Source organism: Sciurus carolinensis, unplaced genomic scaffold (genome assembly GCF_902686445.1).
Source record: "Sciurus carolinensis unplaced genomic scaffold, mSciCar1.2, whole genome shotgun sequence".
Classification (NCBI taxonomy): domain Eukaryota; kingdom Metazoa; phylum Chordata; class Mammalia; order Rodentia; family Sciuridae; genus Sciurus; species Sciurus carolinensis.
Window position 1 is genome coordinate 424,195 of NW_025920230.1, and position 21,994 is coordinate 446,188.

The 21,994-nt window shown below is 33.4% G+C and overlaps 1 pseudogene; it reads right to left on the reverse strand.

The window, feature by feature from the left end:
- Positions 1-707: 707 nt before the first annotated feature.
- On the reverse strand, positions 708-19,678 carry LOC124975248 (coiled-coil domain-containing protein 138-like; annotated as a pseudogene).
- Between the last annotated feature and the right edge of the window lie 2,316 nt (positions 19,679-21,994).

Below are 21,994 nucleotides of genomic sequence, written 5' to 3' on the forward strand. Positions count from 1 at the left end.
CTAAAAGTATGGATAGGAGTAATTATCCACAACACTGAATATTTATAATTCTAATATATAATTATTTCATTACTAATGTCTTATCTCTACTTTTGAAAAGATAAATTTTTATCACATTAAGAAAAACATAAGTGTGAATTAGTTTGATAGGGTCCAAAATGAAACTTTTTGAAGTGACTATTAGTGTGGTCATTTTTTTATCAAAAATACTTTCAATATTTTTCACTTATAAGATATCCAAGACTTTTCCTTATTTAATTTTCATATCTACTGAACCATATATTTCAAATTTTAAAAAAAAACCTTTACACAATTTTCTTGAATATTATTTTGCTGAGAAGATTTGAGTAATGACTTTTCACCATCCATACCAGATTCAAAAATTAAATCAAACAATTATGTCAATTTATAATCTCATCAAAGTTATGGAAGAATTTACCTAATGTGCTTTTACCATATTTTAGATATTTTTTAAAGGACAGAGCTTCTCCAAACAAGCAAAAAAAATTCCAAATCAAATATGGCCAACTAATATTGAAAACATTAATGCTGGCTAAGATAAGCAAGAAAATCATAAAATTGAAGGTAAAAGAAATGAACTTTATTAACAAATTAAGGAATTTTCATGAAAGTTCTTGATTCAAGTTTGATAAGACAGAAAAGTAAAATTGGCTTTAACTCTACCATTTAAATCATCATATATCTAAGAGACTCTAACAAATCTGAAGGTTTCCAAAGGTAAAGAAATTCCAATATGGGAATACATATTTTCTTTTTTCCAAAAAAGTTACTCACTGTCTTTATACTATAAATTCTATTAACATGATATGCAAAATTCTAAAGTCAGTATTAACAATAAGATCTTATGATTTGAGTTACTGTACCTGAAACACTGCTAAAATATTTTGTTTTTGCAAATAAAAATGTATTGCAATATTCTAGAGATATCGTCTCTAAAAGAATACCAAAAAGAATGTTTGCTAAATGAAAGAAAAAGACTAGAGGACAAAATAAATTTTTCTCTGAATAAATTTTCAGCCACATGATACCTTAGAAGTTTTAGAAATTGGTACTTTTACTTGTTTTACACTTTTCATTTCATGAGCAGCATGGGAATCTTCTTTCAATCTCTGTGTTGTCATAAATTCATACTTCCTCTGCAAAAGTACATCTCCATATATTAAAGAATGATTGTGTGAAAATTAAACAAATCCAAATGTAATTATGTTGTGAGGAGCAGACAATCTACCTAGAAGTTATCCAGATGAGCTTGATCTCTTTTAGCCTGAAGTTCCATCTTCCTGTTTTCTTCACTTACTTCATTTAACTAGGGAGGAAAAAGTTAAATATTTCAAATATAAAACTCAACCATTTTCATATCAAAAATGTTTCTCAATCTGGTCTACTTAACCAAGCAATGTAGCAAAACACAGGCAGCATTCATGATTAAGTAGGTCACAGCTAAAAATCAACATATTCTCCTAAACATTAGTAGTGTCCAGGAAAGTTTACTTCATTTAATGAAAAATTTGCAAGATCCCTGACATCTTAAAGGCACTTATTGTAGTGAGAAATGTTTTTCAAGTAAAATTTCTATTGAACAACTACATATATATATATATATATATATATATATATATGTACAAATCTTGAGTGTGCAGTACCATTAGTAACCAGATTGTAACATGTATCTAATAAATGGGAAAAACTGACATGTATACAACAATGAGTCTTTCATCTTTCATTCATGAACATAACATATCCTTCCATTTAGGTTTTTTTTTTTTTTTTTTTTCTTTGCAGTGCTGGGGATCAAACCCAAGGCCTTGTGCTTACAAGGCAAGCACTCTACCGATTGAGCTATCTCCCAACCCCCATTTAGATTTTATTTTTAATTTAGTGTTTGTAGCTTTCAGGATAGATGTCCTACACATCTTTCTTTAGATTTATTCCTGGGTAGTCAATTATTTTTTTTATGATACTACATATGGGATCTTTCAGTAAATAGCACTTAATACTTCATTGTTGCTATTGGCAAATAGAAATACACTTGATTTGTGCATGGTAATCTTACTTCTGGAGTCTGCTAAATTTGCTTATTCATTCAAAATTTGTCTACATACCTCTTTGGCTATCTATGTAATGTATGTAAGTATATAATCATATAATCTGTGAATGATTAATATTTTTCTTTCCAATCCTTTCTTCCCTTTACTGAATCAACAAGAACTTCATTAAAATGTTCAACAAAGTGTTAACAGCAATCACCTTTTTTTGTTTTCATTTCAGAAAACAAGATTTCAATACTAACTTACCATTAGTTATTATTTTGTTGTTGGATTTTTTTGTAGGTACTCTGTGAGAACTTAAGAAATTCCCTTCTATTACTATTTGTTCTTGCTGAATTTCATATCAATTTAGATTATATAATGATGTTTTTTCCTATAATCAGTTGTTAATTTTCAAGTGTTAAACCACCCATGATTTCTTGAACTAAATCCCATTTAGCTGTATTATTCTTTGTATGACTGGATTGTTTTGTAAATTTAAAACTTCTTTGCATGTATATTCTTTTTTTTTTCTTTTTTTTTCTTTTTTCTTTTTGCAGTACTGGGGACTGAACCCAGGGCCTTGTGCTTGCCAGGCAAGCACTCTACCAACTGAGCTATAACCCCAGGCCTGTGTGTATATTCTTAAGAGACTGGTCCCATAATTTTTTTCTTCTTATAATGTCAAGATTTAGATTCAAGGCTGTGCTGGTTTTATAATTAAGGGAAATTGTCTCTCTTCTTATTCTAGGTTGAAGATAAGTGGTATTTCTTCCTTAAAAGTCAAACTTTAGTTTTACAGCTTTTAAATTTTTCCCCCTCTAACCTACATCTAAAGTTTCCAGCAGTTTTAAAATAGTGTGCCTATGTATGATTTCTTTAAACTTTATCCTTGTCAGTAGTAAAAGTTTCTTGAATCCTTCACCAGTTTTGGAAAATTCTGGGCTATCATATTTAGCTTTTGCCCTATTCTCTTGTTCCTCTCTTCCTGGAATTCTCATATGTTAAACTTAACTATGTCCCACATATGTCTGTTCAAATTTTATATTCTTTCTTTACTTAATGCTTCAGTTTGAAGTCTTTTTGTGAAAGGGTTCCTGTTCCCTAATCCTATGCACTGCTGTGTCTCATCTATTTGGTGTGTAATTACAGTTAAATAGTAAGATTTAAAGACAGAAATCAGTGTCTAAAATTTAATTATTTCAGCTTATCTGGATTTTTTCTTTCACTTATTTTTAATCTAGTAATGTAGTAATTACAAAGAAATTTAAAATTTTAAGAAATTTCATAGTTGGGCACAGTGGTAGTCCCAACTAACTCAGAAGGCTGAGACATGCAGATCATGAATTTCAGGTTGGTCTCGGAAACAGGAAGATCCTGTTGTAAAGAATAAAGAAAAAATTTCAAATTTTCAAACATCTAACTTGCTTTTCCATATAGAAGAAGAGGATACAATAGCAGTTTAAGACTATTTTATTTATATTTGTGTTTCAAAATAAAATTAACATAAATCCAATCAAAATTTTCTCTAGCCAAAATGTTCTACTATTAACTTATTCATTGTATAAAAATATAGTTTTAGAAGGTCTTATTATCTAAAATATATTAAAATAGATCTTACCTGTTTTTTTAAGTTATCATTCAATTCTTTTAATGCATCAAAAGGATCTTAGTTTCTTGCTTACATTATTCCTTTTCTTAAGAACTTCACTTATGTATTCAACTTCTGGATCATGTTGCTAAGAAGGAAAAAATACAATCTAATAATCAGATAAGGAACACATATCACTAATGCCACTGAATATAGATTAACTAAATTAGAACACATTCAGTCACAAAAAAAATGTTAAGCAGTTGATTTAAGCATAGATGACTATTGTGGCAAATAATTTATAAAAATTGTGAAATAAACCAAATTAACAGTAAAATATCAAAAACATTTGTGAAAGACACAAACATATTATCATATAAATTAAGTAGAAATAAGTCTATTTTTTGATTCTGCTAAGAGAAATCCACCCAAAGTCATCAATGTATTTTCCTTTTCATATCAAGGAATAATAAAGCAACAAAGGATTTGTGATTTTTTTTTTCAGGAGAGTAACAGGCAATTCATAGCTCTATACATTAACATGTAAATTTTAGCTAGTGTGTTACCATAAAGTAGCTAAAATTTTATGTCAGTTTTACATTTCAAACAAGGCTAAATACATAATTTCTTTGAGACCTATTTCTTTCCTGAATCAATTTTAGAAATGATAAAAATCAACTTCTGTCTAATTAAATTTAAATAGGTTAAAATGTTTTAGGTTTAAGATATAAAATTCTTTCATTTATACATAAAATATCAAAACAAGCAAGTATCTACAGGAAATCAAGAAAATAAATTTCCTTCTAAGCAATTACATAAATATGATTAAAATAAAGCAGTTATGTTTATAATTAGTAAGAATAGTAGACAAATCTAAAGAAAGAAACAAGAATAAAATTAGCATGGAGAGATCTGAGAATTTAAACATTCTTTCCTTAGCCCTATGAAAAAATCCAATGTGAAAAAATTACTTTCATGTAATTTTATTACTATATTAAGTGATCCCTTAAATAACTGAGGATACAGTCATAGGTAGTGACTTTTAAAACTACTTTAATATTTCTATTTTCTAATTTTTCCACATCCAAAATGTACTAAAGACATATGATAAGATGTGACAAGGTTAACCCACTACACTCTTCTTTTCCTACTGATGTCCACTAAAAACCCTAGAAAAATCAGAAAGCAGCTACCTGATTGCTGTGAAAACTAAACAAGAGTCAGGAATTAGAGAAGGGGGTAAAAATTTGGAGAAACAACATCAAAGGGGTGAAATTTCCTGTTTTATTGGTTTTTTCTTCTTTTTCTTTCAAACTTCTGCCCCAGGGTCAAACCCTGGATGGAAGTGGAGCTTTCTACTTTCGTAAGAGCTCTGAGATAAAGACAGTTAAGGAAACCAGGAATATGGGACCTTGTGATCTGGATTGTAGGGAGAATATTGGAGAAGAAATCTCAAAGCATCCTCTCACTTTGGTGTACATGAAGATGTACAAATTGTGTTCATCTCTGAGTATTCCAGACACAGGACAAACCAAGCACAGCAGGGAAAATGCTTGAAGAGTTGAAGTAAGATTTTAAACTGTTACTGAGTCTCAAACTATCCTCTAAGTGGCATATGCATGAGAGAATTATGAAGCAAAACTGCAAAGGTTCTGAAAACCAAACTGAAAAGAGAACCACAGCCTACAGAAGGTCAGAAAGAGCTAAGGCCTTAATGTCACTGGGCTGAATAAATGCTTTAAATAAACAGTATTCTCCAGAGAATTCTAAAAGTTCCAGAATCTATACAATATGTTTCAAATACAATCCAAATGTCACTGGACATGCAAAGACCTGAGAAATGTGGTGAAGTTTCAAGGAAAAATACAATCAACAGATACCAAGCCCAAGATGACCCAAATGCTGGATTTTTACGTATATTCTATGAGGTAAATGTAAATGTGAAAGTAAATGGAAAGACAGAAATTGTTATGAGAAAAAAAATTAAAGAAAATAATTGGCAGTTTTAGAACTTCAAAATGTCAGAAATAAATAATCACTAAATGGGCTTGATTTAGTTAGGTATTTCACTGCTGTGATCAAAAGACCTGACAAGAACAATTTCAGCCAAAATGTATTTGGGTCTCATGGTCTCAGAGGTCTCAGTCCATAGTTGGTTGACTCCTTTGCTCTGGGCCGGAGGTGAGGCAGAACATAATGGTGGAAAGGAGTGGCAGAGGAAAGCATCTCAGCACATGATACCAGGAAGCAAAGAAAGAACAAACCCAACTACCTACTTTCTCCAGCCACACCCTGTCTATAGTTACCACTCAGTTAAAAACTATCAATGAATTAATCTGCTGATTAAGCTATTGCTTTTGTAACTCAATGATTTCACCTCTAAACTTTCTTACACTGTATCAGATATGAGATTTCAGGAGACACCTCATATTTAAACCATAACATTGTTCAATAGCAACATGGAGATGAAAAAAGAAAACAGTGAACTAAAAGACATATTAACAGAAATTATCCAATACAAAGAACACAAAAGAAAATAAATGGGGAAAAAGTGAACATAGCCTCAGAAATCTTCTGGCTAACAGTAAAAGGACTAACATATGAGTCTGGAGACACAGAGAAGAGAAGAGAATTGAAACATAAAAAATTTGAAGAAATAGTTGCAAATTTCCCAAATGTGGCAAAAGACATAAATTTACAAATTCATGAAAAAAGATAAACCACAAATTGGATAAAGTCAAAGAAAAGCATGCCAAGTTAACATCATAAATGAGCTGCTACTAAAAATCACAAGTTAAAGAAAAAGCTTGAAATGAACCTATTTACAGAATATTCTGGAAAAGGCAGAACTAGGGACAGGAAATAAACCCATGGTTGTTAAAGGCTAAGGATGGGAAAAGAAATATTTGTAAAAGAATATAATAAAATTTTCTGAATGCTGGAATTACATTTTATCTTGAGGATGGTGGCAATTACAAAATTAAAAGCATTTTTCAAAACTAATATAAATGTACAACAATGAATTTTACTCTGTGTAAATGACATGTATATGAGATAAGCTGTATGACACCAAGAGACATTATAGTACATATAAATATTAAGCAAAGTTAAATTATACTAACTGTAGTTAGTATAATAGTTATAAAATTATACTATACTAACTATATAAAATTCTTTCCAAAAGTATTTGAACCAAATATCATTGTTAGGAAACAATCAGACAAATCTAGGATGCAATATATTCCTCAACACTGCTGACCTAGACTCCAAAGAAAAGTCCTAAGAACAAAATAGTAATGTTTATCTACTCTAGATTCAAAGAAGTCTAAGATAATGCATAGAGTTTGTGTAGGTCCTAGATTAGAAAACAACAAAATAAAACAAAAAAAGTAATAAAAGTATGTTGGAGACCAAATGTGAAAGTGAATGTGAACTATATATTAAAATTTATTTTTCAATTAGCATTAATTTTGATATATAATGCTATACAGAATGTAGTTATTCTTAAGAGACACATGCCTAAGTATTTAGGGATACTATGTATTGATTTTTGCAAGCTAGTTTCAAATAGTTCAGAAAATAAAGTGTGTGTGGATCTGTGTGGGAGTGCGTGTGAGGAAAGGAGGGAGAAGGTTAAATGAGCAAATGTGACAAAATGTTAATTATTACACAAACTAAGAAAAAAGAAGTTATATTACTCTAAAAATTATGACTTTATAAGTACCTCCTTTAGAATTTGAAATTTTGTAAGAACCTCTTCTTCAACACCTTTAATTTTATTTAAGGCATTTTTATGTCTGAAAGTCAGTTGTTCTCTTTCAACTAAAAAACATTATAGCTTTTGAAATTCTTCAGCAAAATTCTGTTGTGCTGCAGTTTAACACTGTATCAAAATACCAGATATGAATGACTTTTAAAAAGAACATTCACAAAATCTGCAAATTACAGTTTTATCCACTGACACTGGTTTAACCAAGTGATTTTTGAAAATTTATTGGTACATAGAATAGGGATTATAGTAGTTGCTACACATGGTCCATTATTTTACCTATATCCTCCACTCCCTTACTTTGTTGTTCTTCTATCACCAATGGCTGAAAGACTCCAGGCCTGGGTTAACACACTTATCATCTTCCCTGTCCTGAGGATGAAAACCACAGATTAAAAACCATCACAGAACAATCACACACCATGTAAAGTGATATATTTTGAGTTCATGGTCTCAATTCTCTATTAAGTTATCAATGCTATTCAGAAAACTTGCTACATTTTCATGGTCATCTCTTTATTCTTTTCTCCATGTGTCTATTTCAAACCATTTTACTCTTTTCTAATTTTAAACACAACACCTTGGAACATTGTCTGTGGATGGCCTGGTAAATTCATAGGGAAGACCACAGAAGGGAACATCAGTTTCATGCCCTTCTCTTCTGTACACAGATAGGTTCAGGATCTCATTGCCTTAAGTCCCTTTGTGAAGACTGCTCTGATTATCTCTGAACATTTTCAATCTCTCTTTTCACATCTGAAATAAAATATTTTGCTCCTTCCCATATTACCTCCCCAACCAAACCTCCTAAAACATTGTCTACATTTGCTGAACCTTCTTTACCTCCAAGTCATTCCTCAATTCATTTTTAATCTGGTTTCAGCCCACACTGCCCTACTAAAATGACTTACTTCTTATGAAATTTAAAGAAAACTTCTCAGATCTTATTTTACTGAATCTCTCAGCAGCATGTTATATGACTATCTCTTTCCTTCAACTTAAAATACTTCAATGTCTTGCATGATATCATGTTCTCCTGGTTTTCTACCACCTTCTCTGGTCATGGCTTCTCAGTCTCCACCATCCTGTAACTACTATGTTTGCTCAGGATTTGGGTTTAAGTTATTTTTCTTCTCATTCTTCACACTCTCTGCTTGATTATATCCATTCAATGGCTAAAATTACCATATGTTCCCAACCTGCAACTGTTCAGTTGATAGTCTCAAGTGCCAAACTCAAGTCTAAACAGCCTATTTAACATCTCTACCTGTATACTTTCAGGTAGCACAAAATAAGCATGTCTAAATCTGAGTTTAGCTAGACATCACAGAAATATATAAAGCAAAACCACAGTAAGACCCAGAAAAATAAAGGATATGTTTTTCAAAAACAGAAAAATAACTGATGGAAAAGATGTGGGGAAAATGGAAGCCTTGTATACTGCCTAGTGGAAATGAAAAACAGTCTGCCAGTTCCTCAAAAAAGTTAAAAACAGTTATCCTATGACTCAGCCATTCCACTGTAGGTATACACCCAAAAGAAATGGAGTACATGTCCACACAAAACATAAATAAAAACATTCATAGCAGCATTACTCATGATAGCCAAATAGTGGAAAAACTCAAATGTCCAGAAATTCAAGAGTAAAATAAAAATGTGATATATCTATATAATGGAATATTACTTAGCAATAAAAAGCATGTGCTAGACAGGCACCAGGGAGCATACATGTAATTATAGCTACTCAGGAAGCTGAGGCAGAAGGATTGTAAATTCAAAGTCAACCTGGAAATTTTGCAAGAACTTGCCTTGAAGTAAAAATAAACAAGTTGGGAATGTAGCTCAGTGATGTAACTCCTCTGGGTTCAATCCCCCAGTACTAAAAGGAAAAGAATAAAAAGCATGGGTTGATACATGGTATAACATGAATGAACCTTAATATTAGCATGCTAAGAAGTCAGTTATTTTAAAAGATAATATATTATATGATTCCAGTATTATGAACAGTTCAGAAGAGACAAACATATAGAAAGAGAAAGTAGATTAGTGGTTGCTTAGGGCTGAAGGGATTTTGGAGAACTGGAAGAAAAACCTCTAATGTGTTGGGGTTTCTTTTTGGGATAATGAAATATTCTAAAATTGGTTACAGCAACAACAGTACAACTCTGTGAATATAATAAAAATAATTTAAATATATACTCTAGGGCAGCTTGGGACCCGTGGCCATTCTAGCCACCGCTGCACACCCCCACTGAACTGCCACCTGCTCGCTCGTCTCAGTTGCAGTTTGCCAATAGCTCCCAGAAAAATGCACTGCAGACACGAGGTCTCATGCAAGAGACTTTATTATGCGGACGACTAACGCATCCGCTCCAGGGTGAAAAGAAAGGAAAAAAGAGAAAGATGGGTGTAGCTTCTCCCAGATATTGGAATCTCCCAGGCTGGAAGGAACCAATAGTGGAGGAGAATACTTGCAAGCTGACTGATGAACCAATAGCTATCTAGCATGTTAGGACGTAATGTGGGAAGCAGGAAAATGGTGGCAGTGTAAGCCAGAAATTCCTGTAAGTAAGAGGCGGGCAGAGCACAGATTGACAGGTGGTTGGGAGGCTGGAAATTCCTGTAATGTAGAAGGCAGGCAGAGGGCAGATTGACAAGTGGTTGGGAGGTGGGGTATCAGTTTTATATTACATATACTAAAAATTAATTTTTAAGTTATGAGTTAAAAAGGAATAAACTAATCTCTTCTTCCTCCAGTTTTCTGTATAAGCAAAAAGCAGCATGATTTATCCAACTGTCCAAAAACTAAACTTGCATTTTGCCCTTGATAAAACTTCTAGCACATCTCCTACATCCAAACAATCTCTAAATCCTATTTAACCCACCTTTTAAGTATCTCTGGAATCCAACCCTTTCTCTGTATCCTTGAGGACCCCAGCCTAATACAAGACACTTCAGACTATTAACATTATTTCACACCAACTTCTCTAACCTCTCACACTGGTGACAACATTAAACACTAACACATTTGGATGCTGACTGTCCCCCAAAGACCCATGTATTAAAGGCATGGTCTACAGAATTACACTAAGTAGGAGGTTGTGAAATCTTTATAAGCTGGGTCCTAAAGAAAGATCTTTAGGTCACTGGGTATGTGCCACTGAAAGGGAGAGTGGGACTCTGATGCCTCTGTCCTTTGATTCCTGGCCATGAGGTAAGCAGTGTTTTTTACCCCATGTTCCTTCCATATGTACTGCCTTGCTACCCACCCAAAGCAAAGGAGTCAATCAATCGTGAACTAAAATTTCTAAAACTATGAACCAAAATAAACTTTTTCCCTTTATAAGTTGATTATCTCTGGTATTTTGTAACAGTGATAGAACACTAACACATAGATGACTCCCAAATTAGATAATCACCCACTATCTACTTTGTAATAGCCAAGTTAATATGTTTTACTACCAAACCTGACTCATTTCAAACAGAAATATTGCTCTTCTTTCTGAAATGCATTCTTTCTCCACAATGCACAAACCAGAAACATGAGAATCAACTTACTTACTTTAGTCTTCCTATACTTCATTGAATTCATCATGCCAAGTCCAGAATATTTTATCTCTACAATAACCTTTATTCTATTCCTCTGATACCACCCCAGTCCAAGACACCTTTATTTCTTACCTGGGATCCTGCAGTAGAATGCTCTATGGTCTCTCAATTTATACCCCTGTCCCTCTCTAAGACATTTATGTAAACACACATTAAATTTTGCAACTTTCATGCTTTAAAAATCTTCAGAGCTACCTACTACATTTTCTTTAAGTAAATATGTTAACTTACCATGCCTCAGGAACTTCTCATACTGGAATTTCTCAGTGTAGAATCTAAATCTTTCACTGGGCTAACCTCTACTCATTTTTCAGGATTTAACTTAAATGTTAATTTCTCAGAAAAAATCTTACCTCAATCTCCTCCAATCTCAATCAAAATCTCTCCCATCAGGTATTTATAGTATACATCTATTATTCCTTCATTTAAGCTTATAAAATTATAATTATATGGGTACTTATGACTTCTAATAAACTACATGTAGCAAGAAGCATAAATGTTTTACTCAACACAAATGTATATTAATAGGTACTCCAATATTTACTGAATACATTAAATCAAAAGTGTAACAAAAATGTATATGCTTGGAGGCCACCAATTCCACTTCAAAGCATCTCTGAGTCTGTTGAATAGACAAAAAGCTGACAAAATTTATAGCCAAGGAATTATCACTGAAATTAAATGTTGACAGACATGATCAAGAACTACTGCAGGGATGTGGCCTCTTAAATATTGGGATGAATGTGAGAAGATGAGGACTAGTGGGCAACAGAACAAGACTGGAATGGTGACAACATGAGGAAAAATACTGTCAGGTTAGAAGCCTTGAATGAGTATGAATAATGGCTGTTCAGAGAAATCCAGATACCCTCTCTAAAGGTGCCTGTTTGATGCCTATTCTACTATGGCATAAAAATTTGATCACGTATATGTTCCTATTAAACTTTTGTCAAAAAACTCTTTTAATAGTAAAAGCAAAAAAAGTACATGCTTAATAACAACTCTTAACACTACAAAGCAAATTTTGAAGTCAGTCTAAAGATTAAAGAAATCAGATTAATCCCTTGTACTTTACTTTTAAAAAATATTTTTCTTTATTGTTTACTATAGATGATCTATCCTTGCAACCTTGCTTTGTTTTTATTCTATTATCAAAAGTCTTTATACTGTCACTTCTTTGATTAAAATAAACCTATAAAACAGCTAACCTCATTTTTCACTATTTTATTTCCCAGACAGGAAGCTAAATTCACAATATGACAATCACTCCTTTCCAAACAACACTCATCTCTTAATTCCTTGAACCTGGATTGAACTTTCCATTGTTCTCCTCTCTAAATTCTACCTCTGGGTCAAGGACCAGATTTTGTCTTTCTATAATTTTTTTCCTAGTGATTCAGGTTAAGAAAAACTTTTTTCTGAAATGCTACATTATTACAACATGAATTAATTAATGAACAACTGGTTTTTAAAACGTTTTCGGTATTTCAAGTGTATATAATGTTTCCAATGAAAAGAATAGCAAACAGAAACTATTACATGTGTTTCTTTCTGTACTCCTAGTGGAAATCTGATAAATATATAAATTACACCCTTTAGAAACAAACACCAAAGAAAAGATAGACTGCAAGAAGGTTCAAAAATACATTTTAGTTAGAGTTGACAAGGAAACTTCTTACTATGTAATACTTAAAACAATGAATCTCAAATACCTAATTCAAAAAGCACACTTTACCTTCAGATTTGTTTCAGAAGAATTGGATGGGATGAGGATAAACATAGAATGTAGGATAATCTGAAGTCTAATACACATGCCCACAGAAAAAAATCACTACTACCAATATTTTTCTTTCATTCTCTATATTTTCTCACTCAACAGTTCCTACAAATTGAGTTTGTTCCCTCTGACCTTGCCTTAACCCAATTATCTATACTAATTAAAATTTTATTCAAATTTTGCAAATACTTAGTGCCTAGAATATAAATATTTCTGAATTCTCAAATCAGTATTTAGATCTTACCTGCAGTTTCAGATGTATTTGAAATAACTCATCATATACATGATTTATCTGATGTGGAAGTAAAGTCTGCTTGCTTGACACTTTGGATTTTGGATAGCTGGCACTTTTCAAAGAAGAGTCAGTGACATTGCAACATTCAGTCTGAGGTCTTGATGAGGCCCTATCTGTTGGCAGGTCAAATGCAAAGTAAACAAAATTTTAATGATAAACTTTATTATAGCTCCAAATAGTCTCAGAGTAAACTTCAAGAAAAATTATTTAACTATAAAATTACAGTATTGTGAAAAATTTCAGAAAAGAAAGAATGTTATAGCAAATACAGTAAAATGTTAATATTTAGAAAATTTGGATTAAAAGTATACAGGAATCCTTCATGCAACTTTTCTCTAAGTATGAAATTATTTCAAATTTAATTATTTTAAAATGCATGAGAACACTATGTATTAACTGCCTAGAATATGAAATGGAATATCACTTCAGAAGCTTAACACACCCTTCTCAGTACCCAAACTAACAAGAAGTCTAAATACAATGTTAATTATTGCCTTATTTTTCTTTTAAATTTCTATCACTTATATCTAAAAAGTCCTTATTTATGAGGCAGTAAAATCCTCTACAGTAAAAATTATAAAATGCTTAAGAAACTGAAGAGACTAGTAGATAAAGATGAAAAGACATCCCACATTCATATACTAGGAGAATTAACATTGTTAAAATGTTCAAACTATCAAAAGGGAATCTACAAATTCAATGCAATTCCCATCAAAATACCAATGACAATCTTCACAGAAATAGGAAAAAAAATCCTAAAATTCAGAATAAAGCATAAAAGACCCAAAGTTGCCAAAGCAATATTGAGGAAAAATTATAGAGCAAGGCTAGAGGCAGCATGATTCCTGATTTCAAATATGCTAGAATGCATTTCAATGGTAATAAAAATATCATGGTATTGACATAAAAAAAGAAATACAAAAAACAATGGAATTAGAGGACTCAGAAATAAACTTATGCCTCTATAGTTATCTGATTCTCGACAAAGTAGCCAAAAACACATTGGAAAGAAGATAACCTCTTCAACAAGTGGTACTGGGAAAATTGGATATTCAAATGTAGTCAATTAAAACTAGACCCCTATGTCTCACCCTGTACATGAATCAACTCAAAATAAATTCTAATAGTTCAGGAAATGGTAGCGAGAATTGACAAATGGGATTGCACCAAATTTTAAGCCTTCCACACAGCAAAAGAAAGAAGACAGTTAAGAGAGATCCTACAGAATAGCAGAAAGTAGTATTTGCCAACTATTCATCTGAAAGAAGATTAACATCCAGAATTATAAACACAAAAAAGTTATCAACAAAAGAGCAAATAATCCAACCAATAAATGGGCAAAGAGCCTGCACAGACACTTCTCAAAAGCAAGTATAAATGGCCAATAAATATGTGAAAAAGTGCTCAACATCTTTGGCCATCAGGGAAATACAAATAAAAACTACACTGAGATTCCACCCCGCCTAGTCAAAACAGCTAGTCAAAAAAACAATAATAACAAATGCTGACAAGGATGTGAAAAAGGAACACTTACACATTGTTGGTGTGAATGTAAATTAAGTACAGCCATTATGGAAAACAATAGGCAGGCTCCTCAAAAGCTTAAAAACAGAATTACCATATGATGCAACTATATAGCATTCCTGGCTATATTTCTGGAGGAAACGAAGTCAGCATACAAAAAAGATATTTGCATACCTATTTTTATTTGGCATTACTAACAATAACCAACTTAAGGAATCACCCTAGGTGCTGTCAATAGATGGATAGGTAAAGAAAATATGACATATATACATATGGAATATTACTCAGTCATAAAAAAGAAACAAACATGTCATTTGCAAGAAAGCAGATGGTACTGGAGTTTCTCATGTTAAGTGAAATAAACCAAACTCAGAAAGATAAGTGTCACATGTTTTCCCTCATACATGGAAACTGTTAGGAAAAAAAGATAAAATGAAAGTAGAGAAGGTATTTTAGGGAAGGAGAAGAAAAACAGACAGTGAAAGAAAAGAGTAAGAGAAAGTAGTTGGGAGGGTGTACACAATTAAAACATGATATATACATGTATGGAAAAGTCAGTGAATCCCATTAATTTATGAAATTAATCAGTTAATATTTGTAACAAAATTTGTCTAAAGTAAAAGAAATATTAAAGCAATTTTAACACATACCCCCACACACAGTTCTTGTGTCTTTTTCCCAATTTCAACTATATGTCTATAATGATTTCTATAACTTCCTTCTTTAAATAGTAATAAGTTCTCTGAAATCTACCCAAGATGATTTCATAATAATGGGCTCAAAAACTTTCACTACTTTATCCTATTTAATAAATACGTGAAAACTTTCTCCCACAGAGAGGTATTTGAGCTGCTTTGGCTATACAGATGCTACACAGTCATGCATCTGATACACAAGTTCAAGAGTTTTTCTGGGGAATATGACTGTAGCATACATATACTATGCTATATGCACAGGTTCAACTTTACTGTTGATGCCATTTTCTTCCAAAGTGGTTACATTAATTTACTCCCAAATGCAGTGGATAAGTAAGTTGCTTTTAGTTCACGTCCCTGCCAACACTCTACCATCAGAATTCATTTTCTTCTAATAATTAGAGCATAAAATGCTCTCTAAGTAGTGGTTTTAACTTGCATTAGTTTGAAGGAGCCCAGCATTTTAGACAGATCCTGAATTAATTTTTCAGAAAGAAAAGTTTCACGTCATTCAGTTCAGTAAATACACTAAAAGTAAGACCAGTTCAGTGTTTTGCTTGCCTCTCCAAGTTCCCACCTTACCAATTTCTGGTCTGAGCACTCCTTACATTTTTGGTAAACTTTCACATACATTTATCTTTTAAAATAGTTTAATCTATGTTTTTAGTGGGAAAACCCAAGTCCAAGTTGAAAGAATCTTCATTGTCTTCAAACACTGAGATCCATATGTCAAAGGCAATGAAGGAGAAGGGAGAAAGGGGAAAATGAGTATTTATTGTGTGCAGACAACATATTTGAAGGAAAAAAAGAGAGAATCAACAACAGAGCTGGAATCCTTACAGACAAAAGGCAAAAGGCTTCATCACTGGTTTCCTCTTTGCATGAAATCCTGACAAAACATTGAAAGGAAGACAGGTACACAGAGAGTTGCTACTAGTTCAGTGTGAAGGAAGCAATACTATAAATAATCTGTACTGTTCTCTCAAAATATTAGGGTTAGGAAAACACTACCACAATCATTTCCTCACTTTCTAACAAACACTGACATGAAAAAGAATTGAAGGCATCACAGAAGTATCGTTACTAACTTATCTTGAGAAGTTTTGAAAGCACAGGCATACAACTGGAAAGTAATGAGGTTCACTTTTCTCTTCTCTAGTTAATAACAACCACAGTAACCATCTCATGGTTTACAAAAATTCAGAACATAGAAATACCCAGAAAACAGAAATACTCCTAAGGACCAGTGTTATTATTAAGAGGCAAGTTTTATGTGTGCTAAAAAAATTACTATTTAATTTTTTTTGTAGTTGTAGATGGTTAAATGCTTTTATTTTATTTTTATGTGGTGCTAAGGAGTGAACCCAGTGCCTCACACATGATAGGCAAGCATTCTGCCATTGAGCCCCAGCCCCAGCCCCAAAATTCCTATTTAAAATGAAACACACACACACACACACACACACACACACACACACACACATATATATGTAATATATATGTATATATTACATTTTTTCATTTTTTTAAAGACTGGTTATTTTGGAGGTACTAACTCTATGATCATTCTCAATCACTTCTTCTATTTCCTGATTCTTCAAATCATGAAAAAAATCCAGTTCATCATGTAGGCTTTCAAAAAAAGTCTATCACAGAAACCTGGAAATTTATAGTATTTCAAAAGAATAAAATTTCTTTTTAAATATTAGGAGCATAACAAATGAGAAAAATGTGAAAAGCAAACATTTTTAAATGCAACAAATAAACATGTAAAAGACAAAAAAGTGAAAATGAACATTATTGATTTTGATGACCCACTAAGCATCCTTCAACCTTTTCTAGTCATTACAAAAGGCTGATTAGAAATGACATATATCTGTAGAATTCTCTAGAACTGCCAAATTCTTTCTGCTAATTCCCAGTAATGCAGTGAGAGAGATACAGCATATACTATTATCTATTTTAGGTAAAGAATTAAAGTTTACCCTGATGAAACTGAACTCTTGAGAAGTTAAGTAACTGACCAGTGACATGACTAGTAAAGACTGAAATGGAACTAGAATCCCAGGTTTCTCTTAAAAGATCATCTTAGACTAGAAATTTCTAGAGCAGCAGTGTTCAAAAGAAATTCAATGCAAGACACATAGGTCATTTAATTTTCTGGCAGAACACTAAAAATAAAGAAATTGGTAAACTTTAACACCATATTGTATTTAATTTGGTATAACTACAATGTTACCACTTCAACATAAATCAATATAAAAAATTATTAAGAAGACATTTTACTTTCTTTTATCCATGCTAAGTCTTTCAAATCCAATGTATATTTTAGACTTACAGTATCTCAATTCAGACCAGCACATTTCAAGTTCTCAATAGCTACATGTGGTCTGTAGCCACTGTGCTGAACAGGGTACTTCTAGATGGATTGTAGACAGGAACTGTGAAAAAGATCCAATGGTATGAAAACCTTCATAATCCAAAACCTTCATATTAGAACTTGGAATTACACCCATGTCACTTATATAAACATAAAATGACTAAAATATCAGTTAAACATAAGAACATAATTTCTAGAAAGAAATAATTATTAAATTGTTTTCTGCTTTTATTATTCTACATTCAATCTACCTCATGTCCTGGTCTTGAATTGATTATTTTGTGAATGACAAATTAAAGAGTACTACCAATAATGAAAACAGTTAATATTTGAGTATTTTACTATGTATCCAGCAATGTTCAAAGGGCTTTACATGAATCAACTCATTTAAGGAGAAAAGAGGCAATTCATTTAAAATATTCAACCTCCCAAATATGGTTATGTTAATAATATAGAGATATTTAAGCACAATTGTTTATTTCAACATTTTGTATATGCACACATCTTTATAGTTTTACATTATTTCAAAATGTTTTTTAATTCTTGAGACCCACAGTATTTCTTCTACCCACAAACTGTTATAATTAAAGATTTAATTGAACATTCATTTCACCATTATCTCCTTCATAAAACTATAACCCTGTTTAGCACAGTATTCCATGATACATTTTTGGTTACTACATCCCCTTCAATGGTTTTCCCAACTACTTCATGTACAGTGCTTAATATTATTGGATCTACAATAGACACTGGCTTGAATGTCACCACCCCAAAATCCTATACTGCAGTTTTTTTCTGAGTTTATTTTTTAAAGAAAAGAGAACAGTTTTCATTTCCTTATGCGTGGATGAATACATACATAAGTAATTTTTTATTTCTTAAATTAGGCAAATAATTTACCTTTCCATTATGCCACTAAACACAAGTTGTCTATGCTTTAATAAGAAATTCTCAGCAAAAATTAATAAATTAGTCTCTTTGACTATTCAGTGTGCCCGAGACTGCTTATTCATCTCCTCAAGGAAAAGCAAACACAAGAACAATTTTCCCTTTTCCCTTTCTCAGTTTCTTGAAGTACTGAGTGAAAAATAAAAGTAATAATTCAGACTACTTAACCAATTCATATTTAAGTGCTTGAATCAACTGCAAAAATGTGTTTTGCAAAGTTTTCTTTCATCAGGATATTTCAAGTAACCAACTTTATCTCTAGAGAAGTGAATATCCAAATCATCTGTCAATAAAAAAAGGTATACTAACAGCACATACTAATTATCTAATCCTAGCCTCCTACAATAAGACTCCATCCACCAAATGCTTTCTTATCTGTATGTCACCTAAATGCAACTTTAGAGAAAACTGGAATCAAGAACTCCTGAATATGGTAGATTAGAGGAACTCAAGGCTTACCTACTGAACCAAAATGGAAGCTGTGCAGCTGCATGTTGAGGTAGGGGCCATAGAAAATTATTGGAGTGCAAACACAGGGAACCAGTGATGAGGCAAACCCCAAAATATGGTGCTTTAAAATAAAAAGAAATGCAGAATCTACATAGCAAGCTATCAAGGGAGAAGAGACTACCTGAACTTTGCAAGAAATTCATCAATGTAATCAGGAGCTATCTAAATATGGGTCCCACAGTCTGAATTTATTGCATGGGAGATCTGAAACCCCTGCATTTTTTATATCTCCAAGATCCAAAGTCCTCTCCTCTTCTCTGTTCCAGCAGGTGTCCACTTGGAGAGTCAGTTTGGCCCAGGAATTGACTGCTGAGGATTCTAGGCAGTGGGAAATATGGTCTATGTGGCAGAGAGAAGCAACAAGACACTTCTTCATAAAATGTATGGTTGTATCTCTTGAAAAGGAGGGACAGCAGCTGTGAGTGGACTTACAAGAGGGCTGGGTCCAGGAGCACCATGGTTTGAACTGGTAAATCTCTTCATCCAGGAGGTTCTGTACCCCAGTGCAGATTCCACTGATTTGGTCTTTCATGCTCAGAGGCAGACAACAAACCACTACAGTTTGGATATTTGTCACATGCCCCAGAGTACAGACTGAAGATCTTGGGACCATGGGTGAGCAAACCAGACTGGTTCACAGGCATGGAGGCTGAGAGATTGGTGGAAGGCTTCAACTGTCACTGCAACCTCATTCTTGATGCAAAATCAGAGACCTTGGGCATGAATTTAGCCCTGCTGCAGGTAACTTTGCCTTAGCCTAGGCTTGTGGGCAAGGGGAGACTGAGATCAGTCCACACACTGCCCTAACTGGTTTGGCCTGCCTGAACTGGAGCTGAAAAGGAACACATCATACTGCCACCAGCACTCACAATATCCCTATACCTGGCAAATGACAAAAATTTGAGGTCTTGGAAAGAAGTGTCTCCATCTTAAGTATCTAGGCAAGGAGGAATATGACATTCTTTGGTTTTCTTTTCATTTTAATTTTGTTCTTTGTTGTTTTGTTTCCCTTTTTTCTTAAATACTTTTATCCAAATTTATTAAAAGTTTTAATTATTTAATTGTAGTTTTGCTCTTGTCTCTACTTTCTCATTTTTATCCTTTTTCTGTCTTTTCACTTGTCTTCTTTCTTCTGTTTCCTCCCTTTAAAATTTTATCCAGTATTTTTTTTTTTTTGCACAGTACTGAGGATCGATCCCAATGTTGTTCTTCCACTGAGCTACAAGTCTTTCATTTTTTACTTTTAAGACAGAGTATCAGGGCTCGACTGTAGCTAAGTGGCAGAGAGCTTGCCTAGCATGTGTGAGGCACTGGGTATGATCTTTAACACCACATAAAATAAATAAATAAAATAAAGGCATTCTGTCCATAAACAGCAAGAAAGAAAGAGAGAAAGAAAGAAAGAAAGAAGGAATGAAAGAATACAGAGTATCATTAAACACCCAAGCTAATATCAAACTTGAAATAGTCCTGCCTCAGCCTCCAGAGTAGAAGGGATTATAGGTATGAGTCAATGTGCCCTGCTATTTCAATATTAATTTTACTTTCATTAAGATCTAATTTTAACCTATTCTATATTATGAGTACCCTTTTCTTCTCTCTGGTTATTGGGGTTGTAGAGGTTCTTTTTTATATGTTTTCATTGTATGTTGATATAAGATTTGCTTTCAAGTTGTTTGTTGTTATTGGGGGTCATTTTCTCCTCTCAAACTAGCACTATGGATTAAGTCCAGCACCTGGAACATGGTGGATATTATGATACTGAGCTTTAGCCCTGACCCAGCTGACAGAAATTATACCTTAGTCTATCCAGGACTGAGTCTTCCTCAAAGTTTGATGGATCCTTCAACATAAAAATAGGTGGAAAAAAGCACCCAGCAGACAACCTGGCTGCAAGTATGCACAGATGACAGGGGTGGGCTGAAGACTTCTACAGCCCCTGAGCAAAAACTTAGAAATAACATGACTGTTGTTACCATGCCCCTATTAAGGGGCCCTAGCATCATCTGCACCCGAGTCCTCTTACACTGTACAGTGCTAGGAGAAACAGCCATGTAAAGTATACTTTGTATATTCCACTGTCTACATCATACTCACAGAAGGCCTACAATGAAAGAATATCCCTCGGATTCTGATAAAGTACTCAGAGTCAAAATCCACCAAACACAGTCTAAGGAACTTCAAGGAAACTACAGCATAAACTCCATTTGCAATGAATCTCAACACTACACAAAAAACTAATATCCCACAAAACAATGTAAAAAGAAGGTTACTCACTAATAAGACCCTCACAAAATACTGGAAGAGATCACTAGTTCAACAGATGTGAAAGTCTCAAGACAGAAAACAAAAACATGAAACAAAGCAACATGACTCTTCAAATTTATAACTCCCCAGGAACCAAATCCATAAGTACCAATGGAGATAAAATACTGGGGTTTTCAAGATGGCAGACTAGAGGGTGGCTGCATTTCATGTTGCTCCAAGATGCAGGATTCAAAAGAGGAGATAGTGAGAGACATGGGACCAACTCATAGCCGCCGGGTGAGTCTCTCCCATTGGGGAGGCGTCAAGGATGGGGTGGTAGTCCTAGAACACAGGGAACTTTGTGAAGTAGAGTTGCCCGGCGAGACGCCCCTCCCCCTGCTGGAGCAGTAAACACGGACAACTGGGAACATCATAGAGGTGGCTACTCAGCACAGCGCTTGGACTCGGAGCAACCACTGGGTCTCCGGGCAGCTGCCTGAGGAGGAGCTGCGTTGCAAGCTGTTTGGACTCAGAGCGATCACTTCTGAATACTGGGGGGCTGCCCAGAAGAAGAGGAGGAGTGCGGCAGGTCGCTTGGTCT